The 7,656-nt window shown below is 35.0% G+C and overlaps 1 protein-coding gene across 1 annotated transcript in view; it reads right to left on the minus strand.

The window, feature by feature from the left end:
• The window catches only part of LOC133534816 (acyl-CoA Delta-9 desaturase-like), a 33,164-nt gene extending 26,055 nt beyond the window's left edge, over positions 1-7,109 (minus strand). The window contains exon 1 of the mRNA XM_061874103.1: positions 6,885-7,109. The gene's annotated coding sequence lies outside the window, so the exon portion shown is untranslated. The remainder of the gene's footprint in view (positions 1-6,884) is intronic.
• Positions 7,110-7,656: the final 547 nt, after the last annotated feature.

Here is a 7,656-nt window from a genome sequence, read left to right on the forward strand (position 1 = left end):
GCACGTATAAGTTCACAACTTTCAAATATGTAAACAGTTATGTGAAGGGTTTTTTCTCTTAATTCAAAGATTTGACTCGTAGTTATTCGTAATTTGTTTGTGTTTTCATTTTTAGAAATAAGATACTTAAGTAATTTAATTCATTTCATTCAGTATTTGAAATTTACATAAAGAATGAATCAAGAAGTTCGTTTGATCATCAAGTATATTTGTAGTAAATTGTTAAAGAAATTTTTATTTGATTTGATACCACGTCAGTGGCAAACAAGTCCGTAGCCTATGGACGCTTGCAATACCAGATGTGTGGCACATGCACGTTGCCAAACCTGTAAGAACCTGAACACTCCTTTTTTGAAGAACTCCATACTGTAGTCCTTCGAGAAAACCTTGGCAGGGCGCTCATTCCGCAGCTGGAGCGTTCTCGGAAGGAAATTCCTCTTAAACCACTGAGTGCGCGACTATTTAGGTTCTAGGGTGTGAGGATGAACGCCCTGCCGTGCCGACGACGAGCGGTGCGGTGATAGAAAGCGGCCGTTGACATGTCAAACAATTCTTCAAGTCAAATATATTTGTAGCCAAAATAATATTGAAAATAAGAACCCTAGGATTACAACTCGCACTTGACTGTTTTTTTTTTCAAGTTGTCACTATTGCTTGGTCCAGGACTTTTGCTGAGAAGGCAGTTAGTAGTAGTACCTAATAAATAACTAGCACTCGTACGTGTGCACAAATTGCCCATTATTCTATCGACAATTGTGTAGAATCTGACAGAACTACGTTTTCAAATATTTTACGACGCGTTTGTGTGGTCGTAAAATGTTTTCAACTTAAACTAAAGAGGTCAGTATCGTTTGGCACGGTTTACCAAACGTAGAGTCCTATTTTAATAAAGGTGTTTTTAAAGAACAACGAATTTGGTTCTTACAAAAACATTTATATCTTTCCCGTAGATGGAAAAATGGTGTGAGAAATCGCGAAAAAAAAATTACTTTCCCATAGATAATTTCAAGGTCAGACAGCCAAAATGTATGAAACTGCCAATTTTTTTCGCGATGTCGAGGTTGTATGACCTATATATTCATCCGTAAATTATTGCAGGTGACTAAATAAACATCCTGTATTTTACTTACCAGTATTTATAAATTTTGGAAACATTAATGTAACACTTTTGAGTACCGTAATTGATTGAAGCGGGTTCCCTCTATTTGGCATACCTTTATTTGTCCGAAACGCTATTCGCATAACAGACTTCGCATAATTGGTTTTCGACAGAACCTTACGACGAATGTAGCAGAAACCTTATAATAATAAAAAAAAACGAATATTACTTTGTCCGGAAATAAGTTTGCATATATGTTAAAACTGTGACCGTAACAGATACGAAATGCTATCAGGAAAGCAGGTCCACAATTCTAACTTTGACGACCGGTCTGGCCTAGTGGGTAGTAGTCCCGGGTTCAAATCCTGGTAAGGGCATTTATTCGTGTGATGAGCATGGATATTTGTTCCTGAGTCATGGGTGTTTTTTATGTATTTAAGTATTTATAAATATTTATATATTATATATATCGTTGTCTAAGTACCCTCAACACAAGCCTTACTGAGCTTACTATGGGATTTAGTCAATTTGTGTAATAATATCTTATTATATTTATTTATCTATTAAGTTAGAACTGGGACCTCAAGAGATACGAAATGCTGTCAGGAAAGTCCGTTAGGTTAGGTTAGACCTGTGACTTCAACAGATACGAAATGCTGTCAGGAAAGTCCGTTAGGTTAGGTTAGAGCTGTGACTTCAACAGATACGAAATGCTGTCAGGAAAGTCCGTTAGGTTAGGTTAGAATTGTGAACTCAACAGATACTGGCAAAAATGCAATTATTACTATTGCTACATTAGCACGATAGTCAATAATTATGATGCATATATTTTATTATTCGTATTTGATACTGTTATAGTAAAATAACTTCTCCAAAGTCATTTTCGTCTCACCGAAATTATGCACAAAACATGCATGCCTAAAAATGATTCGGAGCATCCACTTTCTGTACAAACCATACATATTTGGACAAACAAAAATCTACATACACATATGTACATAGTTTATGCGCAAGGTTAATTATGATAATATAGATTATGCCATAAATAATTCTCTATAGTAAAATTATGCCAAAACAAGGGGAACCGATTGAAGCATCAATCAATGAATAAATTACACAAATTGACTAAGTCCCACAGTAAGCTCAATAAGGCTTGTATTGAGGGTACTTAGACAACGATATATATAATATATAAATATTTATAAATACTTTAATACATAGAAAACACCCATGACTCAGGAACAAATATCCATGCTCATCACACAAATACATGCCCTTACCAGGATTTGAACCCGGGACCATCAGCTTCGTAGGCAGGGTCACTACCCACTAGGGCCTAGTGACTAGGCCAAACCGGTCGTCAATGTTCCTAGCCTCTCATAAAATATACCACCACCAAAGGTACAAAACACGACACGTGTTTTTCCTCTCAACGAGACATCATCGAACATGTTTGAGTTATAAGCAGGTATAATACTCGTATATTATTTAGATAGTATTTGTTACTTAAATATTCCAACTAAAATATGGGTGATTACCTGCAGAAATTAGGACGGAAACATCCGATACAACATTCAAGTGTCTATTGAGAAACTTTTTACTGGATTCATTGAGTGGATTTTTGATATAACTGTATAATTTTATAATCGCATACCTATTTAAATTGTCTTTGTTTATTATTGATATTATTTGGCGATCGTTTTCTTCACCTGAAAACGATCGAGAATGTTCATATTATATATAATTAATGAAATGAATTTATTTGGATTTTCTTGTTCTTATTTAAATTTAATTCTGACGATCACAATATAGATTCTTGTAAATTGACATTCATGTAATTTGTATTGTAATCATATGTTGTAAAATAAATAAATCTAATTTAATCTGTTCCAGGTATAGGTATGTGTAGGTAATTCGTTCATTTGTAACCAGAGTTCGAGGTTTTCAAGAAGATTGCGGTTAGAGTTATCTGTAAAAATGTGTCGGCTTGACTAAACTTGGTCACGACGTAAACGAATATAGTTGGCTAACGTGTCTTGATACTTTTGGCGTTGCCGTTGTTATGTTGGTACTGATACCTACTGTTTTGTTATATTCCGTTTCAATTATATGGAGACAGAAATATTATAAGATCTTAACTAGACTTAAATTGACCAGGATATGAACCGTGAAAACTTATTGTAACATCTTAGCGCGATCTTTCGTCGATAAAAATACTTACTGCTTATATTTGTTTTAGGTGTTTACTTGGTGTAGGTGCTTGAATATTTTAATTTTGTTTTTTACTGGGAAAAAAATCCGCCCTGGCGGAAAAGCCAAAAAGGCAGGAGTGCCTTTTATCACAGTTTATTTTAGCAACACACCCAATTTGTAGAAAATGTGTCATATTGTTAACAAGTCAAGTACATAGTTCGATTTTGGACCCCAATTACTGGCGTTTTTTTTATTTGTAACAGAATACCTAGCCACTCCAAAATATTTTATCAGATTTTCCACATTAGCAAAAAAATCGCATACCGTTATTGAGATAATTAGGGACAGAAGGGGTAACATTGGACAAAATAAATATTCTCCAATTATATATATGAACGCGGCTGACAGCAGTTTAACCTTTTGAACGCCAACAACACCAAAGGCGTCGTAGCTAGTCGTGTCCACACCACAGCGTCAAAGACAACTATAGAGTATAGGTGTTATGGCGGACGCTGTCAATGTAACCTTCACACTTTCAAGTAAGGTTTTAATTAGCTCTCTTGCACCCGGGATCTTGCCGCGTCAGTGACGTTTTTGTTCATAATGTAAACAGGTTAAATCAGGTTTCACCAGTTAGAGGATACATTTTTCAATTTACTAAATTTACATTAACATTGTTGAATGTTATCCTTTTGCGTTACCGTGTTCCGGTCCCTAGTTACCCCACTTGACGGTACCTACACGACCTAACCTACTTGCTTACTAAGTCACTAATGTGTAATGTGTAAGGAGTCTTAGTAATCCAATAAAGATTTAGATAGGTAATTGCCACTAGTCTAAGTTAAGTAAGCTAGAATATAATCTGGCAACTTTGGGAACAAATTAGTTGCATAAGGTGAGTTGGAAGAGATCCGTTAAGGGGATAAGTTCGAATTTGTACACATTTATTTTTTGTTATGTCCTTGTTCTGTGCAATAAAGTGTTTTACTACTACTCGTACTACTACAAATCGAATAAGCTTATTAAATATTTTAATTTCTGTGTTCCACTACTATATAGAAATACGGGGTACCCTAGAGGTCCATTGCTTTAGCCCCGATAGCTTAAGACACCGGTTCGAATCCAGCCTCCGCCACTGAAGGGCGTGGTCAATTTTTCTTTAATAATGGCATCTATTTTAGTATATAATTTGGCATTGGAATTTCGATCGCAATTTAAAAAAAAAATATATATATATATATATATATATATATATATATATATATATATATCGGTGTAGGGTTAGGCCAGACAAGACTTGCCGAACGCTATCAGCATCCGTGTATATTTTCATTAGTCTATAGATTCTACGGGTAGCGTTCAGTATCTTACAGTAGTCTTTAATATTCAGGGTTTACGGTCCCTAGGTTTAGGGATCCTACGGTCAATTTCTCTTCTATGCAAGGAATTGGAGATCTCTTGTTTGTATGGGGTATTTAAGACATATCTCGCTGCGGCACTATATGACTAAATAGACTAACGTAGTCTATTGGACTCTCTACGGGTTTAAAGATCCTCATGTTTTGTTTTCGTTAATTATACGTTTCGTTTCGTTTACGGGGAGGTCGGGATGTCTAACGGTGTATTAGCTTTCGAGGCCTAGTTTTAGAAACAATGCCATTTTTTATAATTTATTACTCATCATGGCTCAGAGCAAAACGTGACACTGTGACATCAATGTGATCACTACGCAAAATCTTTTCGCACACTTAATAACTGTACGAGGAGATTTTAAGTGACGGCTTAATAAATTAAAATTGGTTTGAATGTAGGTACGAGTACGTATTAGAAAGTTCTTTTGAAATGTACAAACCGATTTTTAATGGGATGGTATTGGTAATTAATAACATTTTTGCCGGCTTGCTGTTTTTACCATTCTGTTTTTGTCCCAGTGAGCAATAATGGGATTTGTAATTTTTATATTTAGGTATGGTTAGGTACTTAATACGAATAATGATAATAGCTTTAGTTCTATTACAGGTTACATCAAATATACTAAGATTGATATGATTAGCCTTGACTGTAAAATATGAAGCTTTATCATACTTACATATCCATTATATCTTGAAGAAACAAGAAAAGTGGATGTTAAGTGAGTGGTATCTAATAGGTTTCCTTTTCAATACCACGACAAAATAAGGAGAAACGAGAAAACTAGGTCAAAACAAAAACTAATAGGTAGGGCTGCTATAGTTATTGCCCACTCAATAGTAATTGGCCACCCTTAACAATAAGACTTCTATTGCCTTTTTTCTTTCTGATTTGTTAAGAGTGGCCAATTAGCCCGTATTTATTATGTAAGTGCTACCATTTGAGAAGACATCATATTGTATTGTGTTTATTTTCTACGTCTGTTCACGTAGTAGGTGCTTAATTTTAATTTCGATTCATTGTATAGATTAGTTAGAAGAGACTACTTATATTTAATATTTTTTTCTAGTGTCTGATTCCAATTCATGGTATACAAATTTTTTATAACATTAGCTAAGACATATTTGTATTATTATTTTATGTAAATTGCATCGTTGTGAAAACAATGAAATTAATTTGCTGACAAATGAAGGAAATAATCAAACGCGCTAGGTCGCGCTAGACGCATCGCGCGCAATAGGCCGCACGACTGCGGTCCAGCCTGCAATGAACATCGGTATCACTAGCTCTTCTCAAAACAGTTTTACTTTTTTGGCTACATTTACTAAAGATACCTATCGGACATCCCACTTACGTCAGTAATTAATCCGCTACCAAAAGGTTCATTGGGAAAGATAGTTCGTTAGTTGTAAGACCGGTGATTGTGCTAGATAGCTACCTCTACTTATAAGTTTGTGATTTGTACAGATCTCTTTTATTGAGTTATTTCATGTTAAGGACTCAAAGAGGTGAATTTACTAGCCATATCCAGGAGTACTACTAAGCTGAAGGTTTGGTCGAGACTATTTACTATAATATATCAATAATGTCACACGAAGTAAGTACTCGGTAAGGTTTTTCTGTATGAGGTTCTTAATTGTTTCGAAGTTAAAAACATTTTATGGTTTACTAAAGATTAAAACTTTCATATAGGTACTAAAGCAATATTAATATACATTTTAATTCATTGAATTAAATTGGAATTTATGGGTCAATTATTAGGGTAATTTATTGACAACTCAATCTCTATTTTAATGAATTATTATTATGTAAATTTTACTATTGACTTTTTAGCATTATTATTGCTATCCTCATATTACAAATTAACTATTATTTAAAAATACACAGCTCGACTGAATGTGTGTAAGTTTTTATTCATTTTGACTTAAAATGTCAATTTTACACATGTACTTTTCTAAAGGTCGCACCTTTATGATTCATAAGTTATTGCTGTATTTTTTCAATCTGTATATATATTTTACTACTACTACTCAACCTATACCATTTTGCATGTACCTATTATGAAGCAAAATAAATTTCTGAATCTGATTCTGAATACTATATTTAATATTTTATCTACACTTCGGTAAGGAGATACTATTTTATTGGCACTAGCAATCCAAAAATATTTTAATATACGTACCAACTTTCAAAAATGACGTCGCGCTAAATCCGAGAGAGAAGAACACACACTAACATAACATGCACATTGATGTGAAAGTAATTAATGCAACAAGTGTTAGACGAGCGCCCGTGACATTGGTCTGAGAGAGCGGCGAGCTTTAGTCGGCGCTCGCGCCGCGCGTCGTACTTATAGCTTCAGGCTTCGACCACTTTCCCCACCAGCTGAGTTTTCTCAAAACATTGTCCGGCCAATGTCAATATGACAGAGAACATTTTGGATTCTAATTTTGACCGCTTTTAAAATTAAATGAAAACCGGCCAAGAGCATGTCCGGCCATGCTCGGTGTAGGGTTCCGTAGTTACCGTTCCGTCAGAGTAGGCTAAACGGGAGCTACATATTAGTATCATCATAATTCTTACGAGCCTGGCTCTTGTCGGTGGAGTAATCGCCACTCTGTTTTTCTCTATGCCACTGTTTTGAGCTACGTCACTACGTTTATTTTCTCTTCGGCTTGGTCCAAAACGCACATCTCGGACTTCCCCTGCCTCTCTTTTTTTCTATTCTTCCTTCCTGCTTATTAGTATAGTAGATTGTTAACCAAGGGATGAAATGGTGTCTTTCACCCGAGTTAAAGATTCTACTTTTCATATCAAATGCCAGGAAACCAAGACAAAGCAATTTGCATAGTCATTAATTCAAATAACAGACATATGGCCATGTTTTGTCCTTAGGACTTACTTGCAATCGGGGACTTTGCATGTGTGGAGACAAGTAACCCATAGCGAAAAAC

This window comes from Cydia pomonella, chromosome 2 (genome assembly GCF_033807575.1).
Source record: "Cydia pomonella isolate Wapato2018A chromosome 2, ilCydPomo1, whole genome shotgun sequence".
NCBI classification, from domain to species: domain Eukaryota; kingdom Metazoa; phylum Arthropoda; class Insecta; order Lepidoptera; family Tortricidae; genus Cydia; species Cydia pomonella.